The sequence below is a fragment of the Vulpes vulpes genome, unplaced genomic scaffold (assembly GCF_048418805.1).
Source record: "Vulpes vulpes isolate BD-2025 unplaced genomic scaffold, VulVul3 u000000657, whole genome shotgun sequence".
Taxonomy (NCBI): Eukaryota; Metazoa; Chordata; class Mammalia; order Carnivora; family Canidae; genus Vulpes; species Vulpes vulpes.
This window is the reverse complement of record NW_027325810.1, coordinates 580,635-594,763: the sequence shown is the minus strand read 5'-3', so window position 1 is coordinate 594,763 and position 14,129 is coordinate 580,635. Positions and strand designations below refer to the sequence as shown.

Here is a 14,129-nt window from a genome sequence, read left to right as displayed (position 1 = left end):
AAAACACTCTGAACTGTGCAGCTCTTGCTTTTCCGTATCTCTGAAGTGGAACAAAGATATTTAGAGTCAATAACAGGAGTAGAAGAAGCTCGTAGTGTAATAGCCGTGTGATGGCTCAGCAAGTCTGCAAGAGGAGACGTTTTTTTGAGTTTCTTTGAACTGGCGGCATTTTCCTCGGGTTGTTGGGGCATAGCAGCCCTGTAATTAGGGAAATGGGAGAGGAGGATCAGTCACTTGACGCTGGAGGAGGACTTGGGAAGGAGAGTCCCCGCTGGGTTCCTGCTGGCATTTCCCAGGTTACTGTCACAGCGAAGAGATTCCTAAGCAACTCCTCTGCCTCTCAAACTCAAGTCAGTGAAAGAATGATATAAATTGTGATGTGGGGGCTATGGATAAGAATTTTGGGAGTCGGAAAACTACAAGGGCACGGAAGGGTCTGAATGGTAACCTGGAAGCCAAGGTAAGGGAAAGTTCCTCGGAGGAAGAAGCGGTCAAAAGTGTCACGTGTTGTGCGAGTCTAGAGCGTAAGCCCCAGGAAAACCCCACCACTCTCACGCGAGTCGCTGTGTCACCAAGGAGATTCCAGTGAGGCGGTGCTGGTGGATGTTGGGCTGCACTGGGTGACTAGGGAGGGGAAATTTCTTTTTCAAGAAGAGAGAGGGATAAGGGGGTAACTTGACAATGTTTGAATGTTTTACATTCGATAAAGGCGGATCCCACAATACTTAAGGATACCAGGATTCCAAATGTCCTGCCTTCTAAAAGATTGGAGACTTGGTCTTACTAGACTCATCATCTTAACGGTTTAGTCTGGCACAACCGTTGTAACTGAATTTTCCAGGTCTCCCTCTTTGAGACAGAGGTTGTTGGGTATGACCTGCCTCCAGTGGTTCGCTGTCCTGTCCTTGCTCTCCACCTCCAATATGTGACTGAGCCGCTCCGGTCAAACTGCCAAAGAAAAAATTTCCTGTCTTGATAACATTGCCGTTTAACCTTCAAGAGTCTCAGTGGGCACCTAACTATTTGTCTGGGTTCTTGACAAAAGTTCTGGAAACTGTTCCAGATAATACAGACCACCCACGAAAACTTGGGAAATTTTTTCCTTAGAAATTTTTGTCCACAATAGGGACAGAATATGGACAGATCTGACACCCTCTACCAAATTTTGGGTCAACCACGTAGGTCCAATGTTTGCCAAGTTTCTATAGGTCCCACTGGTCCTTGGACTTTGGTGGCAGCCCATAACTTCTAAGGCAAAACATCAGTTAGTAAAAATAGTCTCTTTTCCTTGTCAGGCGATTTCCTTCATGCTTGTCCTCCATAGGACTACCATTTGCAAAAGGTCAAAGCAGCCTTCCCAGAAGGAATTTATCATTCAGAATAACAGAGTTTCTAAAGAATCTGAATGGTTGGGTAATGGCTTTCGGTCAAAAGAAAAGCAAAGGTACTAGTAATCACTTTAAAGCCCAAGGGCAGAATCATAGTCTAGAGCAAATACCTTGATGACATCCCTTAGGCCAGGCTATTCAGCTCAGAAACCTCAGCTCAGAAACAGTCAAAGCTTTATTGAATCCAGTATTCCATTAATAACCCTACCGAAAGCCCAGCCCAGACTAACTTGAAAATCAATTTAATCCACTGATTCAATTTAGGGCAATTCCACACACATCCTGAAATCCTGTTAACAGCCACCCAAATGCATACATTGAGCTTATTAAACACAGCTGTAACCCAACTCTGATCAATTCAGAGCCCTGAAAAAAAAAAAAAAAAGAGCTAATTTCATATATTAGGTAATGTCAGCCCGGGGACAGATCCTGTTTAATCTGGTTCACAGTGCAGCTCAGGTAAGCCTGCAGATCATCATAATCCTTCCTAAATCACACCCAATCCCAGCACAAGGTTTAATCACCAATCCACTCTTGGCCCCGTCCAGCTAGAGTCTAACCAAAGCTCAAAGCCTAGCACAGCAAGCTCGGCCAGGGAGACGCATTCCTACAAGGTCTCAACCAAGAGAATAATCCATAATTCACGCCAGCATATCCTAAAAAGAATCTGTCCTAGATCCTCTTAAGGACCCCAAAACTTCATTTCACCTAGATCAGAGACCAGGCCAATGCAACCCAGCACCCAGAGGAGGGATCAAATGGACCAGTACAGTCCAGGGTCTTGACAAGCCCAGAGCTTACAACTGCCCAGTGGAAGACTGTATCGGACACCTTGAGGTCAGCAAAAAACTAAACACAAGACCCAATAGAGCTCTTTTCTGCCCAGTTCTGCTCAACCCTGGCAGAGTTAAGCATATTCAAGGGTCTTTATTCAGAGACGCCAGATCAATTTATAACTGAAGGTACCTGACGAAATTGTACCTAGATCTGTCAAGCCTTTGACACTTTTGCTACGTGTCCAAGTCCCAAGCCGGAGAAACCCGTGGTTCTCAAAGTGTGTGAACACGCGTATGGATAAGAAGATTTGGAAGGGGTACCGTGAAGTGGGGGCAAGGAGGCTTACTCACTCCGTAATAACCAATGGAGCTTTTTCAAGATACACGTATCGGTAAAATATCAGGAATAGATGACGGGGTTTCAGGGACAATGCGGTCTCGGACACACACAGTGGCCAATTTCTTTTCCCTCTTGCCTCACACACGCACTTCCGATTTATTGTAGAACTGATGGTAATTCCCATAAACTGAGTATTAGTCAAGACAGGACATGAATTAATAGTGCAATTGCACACCAGGCTATGTGGGGCAGAGCAAGCTCTCCCATCACTGCCTGGGTGACATCACTAACAAGTTACAAGACTTGTCCACACACAGCTTCCCACCTGCAACACGGGGTTATAAGTATTGCCTCCTTTGTTGAGTTGTGTGGTTTCTTCTTTTCAGATTTTATTTATTTACTCATGAGAGACACAGAGAGAGAGGGAGGCAGAGACACAGGCAGAGGGAGAAGCAGGCTCGATGCGGGGACCCCATGTGGGACTCAATCCCGAGACTCCAGGATCATGCCCTGAGCCAAAGGCATATCCTCAACTACTGAGCCCCCCAGGCGTCCCAGAGTCTTATGGTTGAGATAACGTATGTCATGTGTAGCCCCCAGGAAACACACAATAAATGTTGGCTTTTATTGTTATTGTGGGATTCTGGGACATTGCATGTGAATTTCTTCTAGAGATGAGAAGAATAGATTTAGAAGAACCACTTTCAGGGTATTTGATTTTTCTAGCACCGGTGAAACAGAGCCGTTTCTGTACCATGGGCATTTGCACTCTCAACTCTGAAAAATGCAACGGTGAAGATTCTAGTTCATCCAGGAACTACTGGGAATTGAAGATTTCCTAGGATACATGCAGAAAACAAACAGAAAACATGCTTTGGAGCTATCAAAAAATTATTGGCAGCAATGCTGTTTCTGCTAGCCAAGAATGCTAGATAGCTAGACTCTAAAGAAATGTCTGAGAAAATGGTTATAATCGGTGATGCTTTTTTCTGAGGCTGGTTTTTAAATCTAATGTTATAATAATTGAAGCTTCTTTCTGATACTGGATTTTTTTTTTTTTTTGATATCTGACAATCCATAGAAAAGAACCTTCATTATTTCTCCTTATTAACTCATTCCTTCATTCAAAAATAGTTTTTGGATGCCTACTACAGGGAAGGCCCTGGGCCTACACTGAAGATACAAAGATGAATAAAACATGGAATTTGCATAATTTACTTGGGAGACACAAGTGCGTGAATAGGTATTGACACAACAGTGTGGTTAGCCTATCTTTTAGAGGAAACCCAACATGTCCCTTCCACACCACCAGGCCAATTCCAAGGATTAGGTCTAACATAATGGGATCTTCAGAGATGCACTGTTGAACCACAACTCTTTGGGTTGTCCTAGGGTGTGCATGAGTGAAGACATGACAAATGTTTCTTCCTAATGAGATACTCCTTCCTTAAGTAGATCCACAAGTGATCAGGATCCAAGGTCTGGGCTACCTAAGGAATGCCCAAGATCCTTGTCCCTATTCCTGAGCCATCACAGATCACTAGGTTAAAAAAGGGCCTGGGGGCAGAGCTGTGCATTTACCTCAGGGGTTTGCCTCTGTGCATTGATTGACTCCTTAAAAAAGTGCTTGGGGGACACCTGGGTGGTTAAGTGGTTGAGCATCTGCCTTTGCCTCAGGGTGTGAGCCTGGGGTCCCGGGATCAAGTCCTGCATCGGGCTCCCCATAGGGGGCCTGCTTCTCCCTTCTCCCTCTGCCTGTGTCTCTGCTTCTCAGTGTGTGTCTCTCATGAATAAATAAATAAAATCTTTAAAAAAAAAAAAAAAACTGCTTGGAGGACCTGGGTTAGCTTTCTGGGTTAGGATTTCAGGCTTGACTGAATGTGTGTCTAAGACATACATTTAAAAACAGGCTCAGGGGATCCCTGGGTGGCTCAGCCATTTAGCGCCTGCCTTTGGCCCAGGGCGCGATCCTGGAGTCCCGGGATCGAGTCCCATGTACCCGCGTCAGGCTCCCTGCATGGAGCCTGCTTCTCCCTCTGCCTGTGTCTCTGCCTCTCTCTCTCTCTCTCTCTCTCTCCCTATGTCTATCATGAATAAATAAATAAATAAATCTTTAAAAAATAAAAACAGGCTCATCCCGGAACATATAACATGAAAACATTTGCCCCTACTGTGGCTAAAGTAACAGTGGGGAGTCCTATGTCATTCTTTATGAGAGGGCCTCTATGCCCCCAGGAATAAAACTGGTAACTCAAAGTAGAGAAGACTCCATTCAAAATAGGTAGAGCTCAAGACATGGATGGCACTGCTACCCAGGTTTGTCTTCTTTTCAATCATATTTGTCATCAGGGATTGAAGACTGACCTGCTCTGAAATCTTAATCATGGTCATACACTTAGGCACCTAAAATGTGATTTTTAAGCCAAAGAAGATAGCAAAGTCAATCAATAAACACATAAAATGACTAAGAGCCCCTACAGCAAAGAATTATCATCTTGGGTTGAAATGGAAGAAAAATCCAATGTAATCGTTATGAATCTAAGAGCTAACAAGGAGGAAATACAACTCATTCTCAGAACACAGTCCTCTAGAAATCAGATTTGCTCGGAAGCAGAGGGAAATCGGGTGGCAGATGAGAAAGCTTCATAATTTTATGTCTCAAAAACAGAAACTATAAAGTATGAAGGGAGTGCATCACGAGCTTAGTAACGACATCAGTTTAAAATGCTGTTCTTAATCCTGTGGTTAATCCAGGGAGTGTGGGAAAAGAGGAAAAAAAAGGAAATGAAAACAACCAAATCTGACATACTCTATGCAGATATAGTAGCATTTTTTGAATACTTTTTCCACATTTTGGTAGTTTCTCATAAATCGGGTTCTTTTAGCATGAAATCAAAACAGCAATAACTATATTTTTTAGCCTTCATTGCTGCTGTAGCTCAGATTTATACTGATGGTCCTACTATGTATCTTTAGTTGGGTTACTTCCTCTCTCGCTGAGAAAGTTTTCTCAAACTCTCAAAGTTTTCAATATTCCCTCCTTTCACTCTTAATTGACACACCGTTTCATTCTTAATTGGAAAATTAGAATCCAAAAGACACTTATATGTGTGATTCTTACATGCAGTAATGATGCCCGTGATGAAGAGCCTCGGAAGTCATGAGAGTATAAGTGGAAGCTATGAGTATGCTTGCACACCACCCTGGGCTAGTGAAGAGAATAATTAAGAAATGAGAGTCAACAGCAATTACACTACTAGGCATTTATTCAAAAGATACAAGCACATTGATTTGTAGGGGTACATGCACCCTAATGTTTATAGCAGCAATATCCACAATAGCCAAAATGTGGAAAGAGCTCAGATGTCTATTGACAGATGAATGGATAAAGAAGATGTGATATAAGATCACCTGGAATATTACTCACCCATCAAAAAGATGAAATCTTACCGTTTGCAACAACATGAATGGAGTTAGAGGGTATTATGCTAAGTGAAATAACCAGAGAAAAACAAGTATCAGATGATTTCACTCAGATGTGGAATTTAAGAAACAAAACAGATGAATACAGGGATAGGGAGGGAAAAATAAGATGAAATCAGAGAGAAAGACAAGCCATAAGAGACTCTTAACTATAGGAAACAAACTGAGGGTTGCCAGAGGGGATGTGAGTAGGGGATGGGGGAACTGGGTGATGGGCATTAAGGAGGGCACTTGATGTAATGAGCGCTGGGTGTTATACGCAACTGATGAATTGCTGACCTCTACCTCTGAAACTAAAAAGAGGAAGGAGAAGGAAGAAAGAAATGAGGGTCAAAGATGGAGCCCAGGGGACTACTAGAATACTTAGAGAGCTTGACAGAGAGGAACCAAGAAGGCAAATAAGACATTTCTAGGAAGGAATAGTGATGAGTCTCAGTTGGAGTGGAGAGGCTGAGAAGAACTGAAAACTATTCATTAGATTTAACAACCAGGAATTTTTTGAGGATCTTTGTGAAAGGAGCTTGGTAGAAATGATGCCAGGAAAAAAGGAGCATTTGGAGAGAGAAAAAAGAACTCTTAGCAATTAAAGCACAATTGTAAAGATGAAGAAAAAATCGCAGAATAAATGAAAAATAACCTTGAAGACTCTTTTTTAGGAAGTAGAGCAAAACAAACAAATAAATACAATAAAAAACAAACCACCAAAACCAAAAATCACAAACCAAAAGACAATGAACAAACAAGTGAAAAGCAACAAGATGAAAAAAAAAATGAGAAGAAAACACATAAGCTAAATAACAGACAAGGGCAGGCATTCCAACATCTGAGTATCAGAATTACAAAATGTAAGAAAAGAAATCATCACAAAGGAAATTTCTTAGAATGCAGGACACAAGTTTCGAATTTGGAAAGGACCCTGACTCTGAGTCTCCAGAACAGGGGCTAAAAATAGATCTACCCCATGCTCATTATTAAATTTCAGGACATTTGAGAAAGACGTTTTCACAAGACTCTCCGGGGAAAAATCAGGTCACACATAGAGGAGCAGGAATCAGAACTGCCTCGGACTCTTCAACAGCAACATCTGAATCCAGTAGTTAACGGATTGAATTTCCAAGGAGGATGATTTACAACCCAGAATTCTGTAGGCAGCCAACTGTCAGCGAAATGTCAGCATAGACTAAGACGCATTCAAACACGCAAGATCTCCTGAAATCTGCCTGCCATCCGGACCTTCTCAAGACGGTCCTGGAGGAGCTCCACCAACACAAAGGAGTAAACCAAAAGGAAATGTAAAACCGAGTTAACAGGGAGCCCAAATGCGATGGATAATTTTATGTGTCTGCTTAGCTAGGCTACGATGCCCGTTGTTTGGTCCAGCATCAATCTAGACGTTACCATGCGGATCTTTTTCAGACGTAATTCACGTTGAGGTGTAATCAACACTGAGTAAAGCAGATTACTTTCCATATTGTGGGTACACCTCTCCAGTCGAAGGTCCTAAGAGAAAATATTGAAGTCTCCTGAAAAAGAAGGACTTCTGCCTCCACGCTGCCCTGCAACTCCCCCGCCTGCTCTGCAAAGTTTAGCTTTTCTAGCCCGTACCCTTACACGAGACAATTCCTTAAAATAATTCTTTCTTTCTATACATACTCCGTGGGTCCCGTTTCTCTGGAGAACCCTATCTAATGCACCAGCTCAAGATAAAGACAAGGAGAATTCTTAGGGTGACAACAAAGGGACATCCCAGGATGATGGTGGTGCAGATGATTTAGAGTGGAGCCAATCCAGATAGGAGCGGAACTGAGATCCTCAAGAGCATACTGCCGAAGGGGAAGAAGGAAATCGATAGTTCCCTTGATGTGACTGACACAGGTGAGCTAAGTCTCACCCCTGAAATAGAAGTCAGTGGAGAATGTTTGAGATTCACAAATCAAAATAGATCCAGTGTGTGCATATCACTTGGGAGCATGGAAATGGGTCAACGGCAGATTTAGTGAAATTGTTGAAAGAGGATGGGGACTGGGAGCCTTGGAGGTTGGTGGGACAAAAAAACCCCAAAAAAACCCCAGGGATATTGCTATAAGGCTTCTAGACAATTTGGCTTTTAAATGATGCGCTTTCATTATTTTGAGTAAAATCTAAAAATATGTTTTTAGATGGGATGCTTCGAATTTTGCTAAAGATTCTGCTCAGTCCGTTTCATTCTATTGGGCTATTAGCACAATGTAATGCCATGATTTCTTTAAAAGTACATCTGTGTATGGACTAGATACGCATACACAGAGATATTTATAAAATAAAGTTGAAAAAAATGGAAAAAGTTGAAAAATAGAGCCCAGAGCAAGTCACACACGTTGAAGCAACAAAAACCCTATACGCACGTGTATCTCATATGTATATATTAGAATATATGACTCTGTGTATGATTTTCAGTGTTACCTTCGATGTTTATTTATAAATTACTGTTTATTTAACACACGTAAATAAGGACACACACACACACACACACACACACACACACACACACAAACACCCAGTTAAAAATCAAAATGTAAAATCATGCCTGACATTAGGAGGACGGTTTCACAAGTTAAAAAGTGTTGGATTGTTATCCAGATGGGATATTCCTCGGCCTCGGCCATTAAAAATAAAACACACGAAGATTGTAAGACGTGAGAGTGTTCACGGCGCATGATCACATGGAAGGTTGAGAATATATGTAGGTTATGATGGCAAAGTTAGGAAAACGTACATGTGAGTAAGAGTGCAAAAGTAGGCTTTACAAGTCAAAGAGTGCGGGAAACAAAAAGAGTGAATTGGAGGAGAGATGTGCACGTAGCTGGGCACCGGCCAACTGTGAAGCAGTGAAGGGGGCGAAGCGGGGATAAGGGAGCTGGACGTGGGAACCAAACTTGCGAAAACTCGCCTGCCCCGCGAGGTTGAAGGAGATTTTGTGTTTGCTTCTTTGTGTGATTTTTTTTTTTTTTTTTTTTTGAGTTGGGAGATTGCTCTCGTTGGCATTCAGAACTGGGGAGGGGACAAGGCAATGAAGAAGCTGATAGTCTGAGAGGGAGAGGCCGGGGAGGGAGAAGGAGGAGAACAGAGGATGCTGGGGGGTGGGGGGGGGAGAGGGGGTGCGGCCCAGGACGAAGGTGGCATCCTCAGCACAGGGGGAGAGGTTAGCGGGGGGCCAAGGACACCAACCCAAGCTCGGCAGGATTCTGCTGGGGTCGCCGGTGCCGTATGCCGTGTCACACTCACAACAGCTGCCGTGTTCACGTTATGATCCTCATTTCATGGGTGAAAATCGGGGGCTCAGAGAGCTCAACTAACTTTCTTTAAAAGAGAATCTGTGTGCCCGGGGGCAGCAGAGCGGGGCTGCTTCCTCGTCTGTGCTCTTGCCACTGTGTGACCCTCTGAGACGGTGGAAAGACGCGGACCAGTCCTTGAGAGGGCAGAGGAGCAGATGGAGAAGTTCTGCAAGATGAAGTGCAAGCATGACGCCGCCCTTCGTGGGGCTTCGGCCCGGCTTGAGCTCCTGGGCACGGCCTCCGGGTCCCATGCACCCCAGAGCGCCGGGCGCAGAGCTGGGTCTTCGCTGCGGGGACACGGGGTTTGGATTGTCACTCTCCCGTCTACCTCACGTCTCCTGCATCATGGTCGGGTAAGTGGGTGATGAGGCTTCTTCTTTTGAGCGAGGCAAGTCGAAGACCCTAGAAGCCAAATGCAGGCCTGCTTCCTTCTTGGGCGTAGGGTGACTTCTGCAGGCCAGACACCCAGCAAGCAAAGGAAGAGTCACTTGGAAATGAGTGTTCTCGTAGCATTTGGCTTCCAAGAGTGTCAGGGCTTCCTGCAGCCCCCCCTGCCCCCCCCCCAACTCTGGAGGTGAGGCCTTGGGGAGGCTGAGCCTGCCCCACGCTCCTGGGCCCTGGGATCCCGGGGCCTGTGCGACCTGAGCCTGCGCAAACCAAGGGGGGTCGGTGCAGGATTGTGCGGGACTAGCCCCAGCGCAGTCAGGGTCCTGGCCCTGTCAGCCCCCGCCCAGGACGGTCCTCCCAGTCCTCCCGTGGGAGGCGTGGTGGGCAGAGCCAGGTGAGAGCGGCCCCCGAGGCCCGGGAGGATGGCACCTTTGGCCTGAGCTGCCGCTGAACTGGTCCTGCGGCCTTCTCAGGGGATCAGGAGTGAGCCGCAGGGGTCGGGGATGGAGGGCGGATGAGGGGGGATGGAGGGGGGCTGGGGGATAGAGGGGAGATGGAGGGGGGATGGAGGGGGATGGACAGGGATGGAGGGGAGATGGAGGGGATGGAGGGGGGATGGGGGATGGAGGGGAGGTGGAGGGGGGATGGGGGTGCAGGAGGATGGAGGGGGGATGAGGGGGATGGAGGGGAGGTGGAGGGGGGGATGGGGGTGCAGGAGGATGGAGGGGGGATGAGGGGGATGGAGGGGATGGGGGATGGGGAGATGGAGGGGGTATGAAGGAAGGATGGGGGTATGGAGGGGGGAGGGGGTGGGGAGATGGAGGGGGTATGAAAGGAGGATGGGGGTATGGAGGGGGGAGGGGGTGGGAGATGGAGGGGGTATGAAAGGAGGATGGGGGTATGGAGGGGGGAGGGGGTGGGAGATGGAGGGGGTATGAAAGGAGGATGGGGGTATGGAGGGGGAAGGAGGGATGGAGGGGGGATGGAGGGAGAATGGGGGGATGAAGGGGGGATGGGGGATGGAGGGGGGATGGAGGGGGGATGGAGGGACTGTCTGTCTGCCTGGTCCCGCACGACTGCAGTGACTGTGGGCTCAGTAGCACTGGCCGGCGTTGCGGTCACCTGCTGCTGCAAAGAAGCCTCCTCAAACGCAGTGACTTTGGCAGCAATCGCTTATCTTGCTCACGGTTCCCTGCGTTGGCTGCGGGCTCGGCCTCTAATGGGGGTCTCCGCGGGGCCACCGCCCTGGGAGGATCCTCTGGGCCGGACCCGGAGGCTGGCTGCCCGCCCCAGCTCAGGGGCTCACCGGGCCTCGCAGCCCTCACGGCCTCCTGGGGATGGGTCCTCTGCCGGGGCTGTGACGGTGAGCACCGGAGGGACCAAGGGGCCCGGGCGCAGGTGGCAAGACTTCTTACAGCTGGGCCTCTGAAGTCTCAGCATGTTTCTCCCCCTCCCCTCCTCCTCCTCCTCCTCCTTTTTCTTCTTCTTCTTCCTCCTCCTCCTTTTTCTCTTCCTCCTCCTTTTCCTTCTCTTTCTTCTCCTCCTTCTTCCTCCTCCTCTTCTCCTTCTTCTCCCTCCTTCTCCTCCTCCTTCTCCTTTTTCCTCTTCTTTCTTCTCTTCCTCTTCCTCTTCTCCTCCTCCTTCTTTTTCTTCTTCTTACCAGAAAATAAATACCTGCTGTATTAGTACAACACCAGCAGAAAGGGTTTCTAAGTTCTCAGAAGAAAAACAACCTGAACCGGTACCGTGTGCCAAGTGTTACCAGGTTAAATGCCCACATGGGTGGTTTCGAGAGCTCCTCACGACACTGCAGGTGTCTCTCCAAGGCCAGCTGCCGTCACAGCTGCTGCCAAGAATATGTTTCTCACTGTGGGAGTCTCGCAGTCAGGGCCTCAACCTCTCAAACGGAAGACTGAAATGATATCGTTCCCGTTTCAGAAGCTCTTGGTGTAGAAAGAACGGTACCAATTTGGAAAACAGAGACGTGTTTCTTGAATTCAAGAAGAATCAGCAAGAACCAATCTACCAGTTTTTCTCTGATACGGTCTGCCGAGTGCTCTGTGAAGGAAGATTCCCTTCCCATTCCTACCACGTGTCTGGGGAAGAGGAGGAGAAAGGTGGCGCAGGGCCAGCACCAGCAGACACTCGGTGATGCTCTGGCCTCACTCCCTCTGTGCTGCAAGTAGGAGGCATCTTCCTCCGGCAGCTGGGGCAACTTGACAGATGGGAGGAAGAGGCTACCTACTAATCACCTCTTCTTGAGGCCGTATTTTTTGCATTCGTGGAAGAGATCTGTCTCAGAGCTCCCCAAATTGGCCATCTTTGGGCAACCATCTCTGTCCTTCTCCTAGGTGATGCCCTCCTTATAACAATAACTATCGGAGACTCCAGATCTCCCCCCGCAGATCACGCAGCGCCCCCGGTAAGAGCCATGATCACATCCATCACATGTGCAGAGACCCACATAGGAGTCACAGGCCACACACTTGACATCACATTCTTCACAGAAGTCTTTGGACGGCAGCATCAGCCTGCTCGTGGCAAGAGATCAACCCCAGATGATGTTTAGCTTTAGCTCTGGTGCAAGCCGGCCACCGACTCCGAACGTTACTTCTGACCCGTCTTTGTTGGTCAAGGGAAGTCACGAAGGCTACCTTAGATCTGAGAGGCAAGAATTAGGCTCTACTTTTTGAAGTAAGGAAAAGTATGCCTAAATAGTGAGGAATTGCTGGAGGCCACGTTGCAGGCGTCTCCTGCAGCCCGAATAACCCTACATCAGAGCGTGACAGTGGTGGCCTTAGAATGTGTGTCACGGAATGAAGCAAATGGCCATTGCATGCTTGCTATGCAGCAACACTTTTGCACACGTGATTATATTTAATATTTTCAACAACCCTAAGAAGTAGTGTGGCAGGTTGATTTTTTTCAGCTCCAGTTCTTCACCGTTCCCTGGATCCATGCTGATTGCAATGGGACTTTTTGCATGAGAGATGCACAAGGGAATTACTTCCCTGTACTTTTGGTTGGTACTTCCTTGCACTTCCTTGACTTTGGGCTTGGCCATATGACTTGCTTTGGCCCATGGAAAGATAGTAGACGTCATGCCAAAAAGGATTTGAAACGTGCTTCTATTGTTTCAGAAAATACGGTTGCCGATGCTCTCTGGCACGTTCGGCCTCACATTGAGAAGAATTCCTCCTGGGGCAGGGGGGCTGCGGCCTCTTCCACCTGGAGCTCAGAATGGGACATGTGGAAGTGTAGAGCCAGCGGGGTTCAGAACTTGAAGCAGGGATGTTCAGCCCAGCCCAGCCCAGCCCAGGTCCGCCAGTTCCCAGCGGGCTGACCAGAGATGGGTGAAAGTAAATGCCTGTTCTAGTGCGCTGCTGAGATTCCGTGGTTGGTGGTCATTGCTGAGTAGTACGGTGGGCATCCTAGCTTCCTTTCTTCCCCGGAGGCCCCAAGTAGTTTTTAAATCCAGCCAGGCCTAATCCAGCACCCGACATTGTCTGCTACCCTGGTACTACAGGAGGTGGGCTATGGTATGACCAAGCTCCTACCGTGCCCTGGTGGCCATGGGGTGGGGCGCTGGGGAAGAGTAGTTTCTAGAGATCTAAGTGGGAAGGCTCCCTTCTGTATTGCTTCCCTAGGAAGTTCTTAGAGGGGGCTGAGCTGAGCGTTTCTATCTTGGGGTGCGTGTGTGGTTTGGGGAGGGCGGGGGTGGCGGTGCGGCTCTACTGAGTCTGGTTGTTTCCTGAGGAATTTCCACTGGAAAGATGAACAGCTGAGGAGAGAGGGCCCATCTACAGCGCTGAAGCATGAAAGAAGCATTGGTGGACTGACTGCCTTGTGTGCTTAACTAGAAGACTCGGAAGGTCCTGGGAGGGCCCTGGTCTCACGAAGAGTAACTGTGTGTGTGTGTGATGGGGACTTCACGTACCCTGTAGCGCTCTAACATTCGATACTCCCCACAACGAGAACAAATAGACGAGTTGGCTTGCATCTGACACTTGGCTGTTGGTATTTATACAGATTAAAACTCTCTTTTCCATATCCCACGCTTACTCTCTCAATGAATGATGTTATGTGACGGAATGTGTGAGACAAATCCTTTTAAATGGTTCTGAATGGGACGCCTGGGTGGCTTAGTGACTGAGCATCTGCCTTCGGCCCAGGGCGTGACCCCGGGGTCCCAGGATCGAGTCCCGCATCAGGCTCCCTGCAGGAAACCTGCTTCTCCCTCTGCCTGTGTCTCTGCCTCTCTGTGTGTGTGTGTCTCTCATGAACAAATAAAACGAATCTTACAAAAAGCAAAAATAAATGGTTCTAAATGAATCCCTTCACCTCAGGAAGGCTCAGTTTCCACCTGGGCATCATGATGCCTGGCCTCATGACCTAACACCGTGAAGGGCAAATGATGGCCTAGATGAAAAAATACAGCCTT

At 47.5% G+C, this 14,129-nt stretch overlaps 1 pseudogene; it reads right to left on the bottom strand.

Annotated features, from left to right (window-relative positions):
• Positions 1-11,936: 11,936 nt before the first annotated feature.
• Positions 11,937-12,937, bottom strand: LOC112934406 (PHD finger-like domain-containing protein 5A pseudogene; annotated as a pseudogene).
• Positions 12,938-14,129: the final 1,192 nt, after the last annotated feature.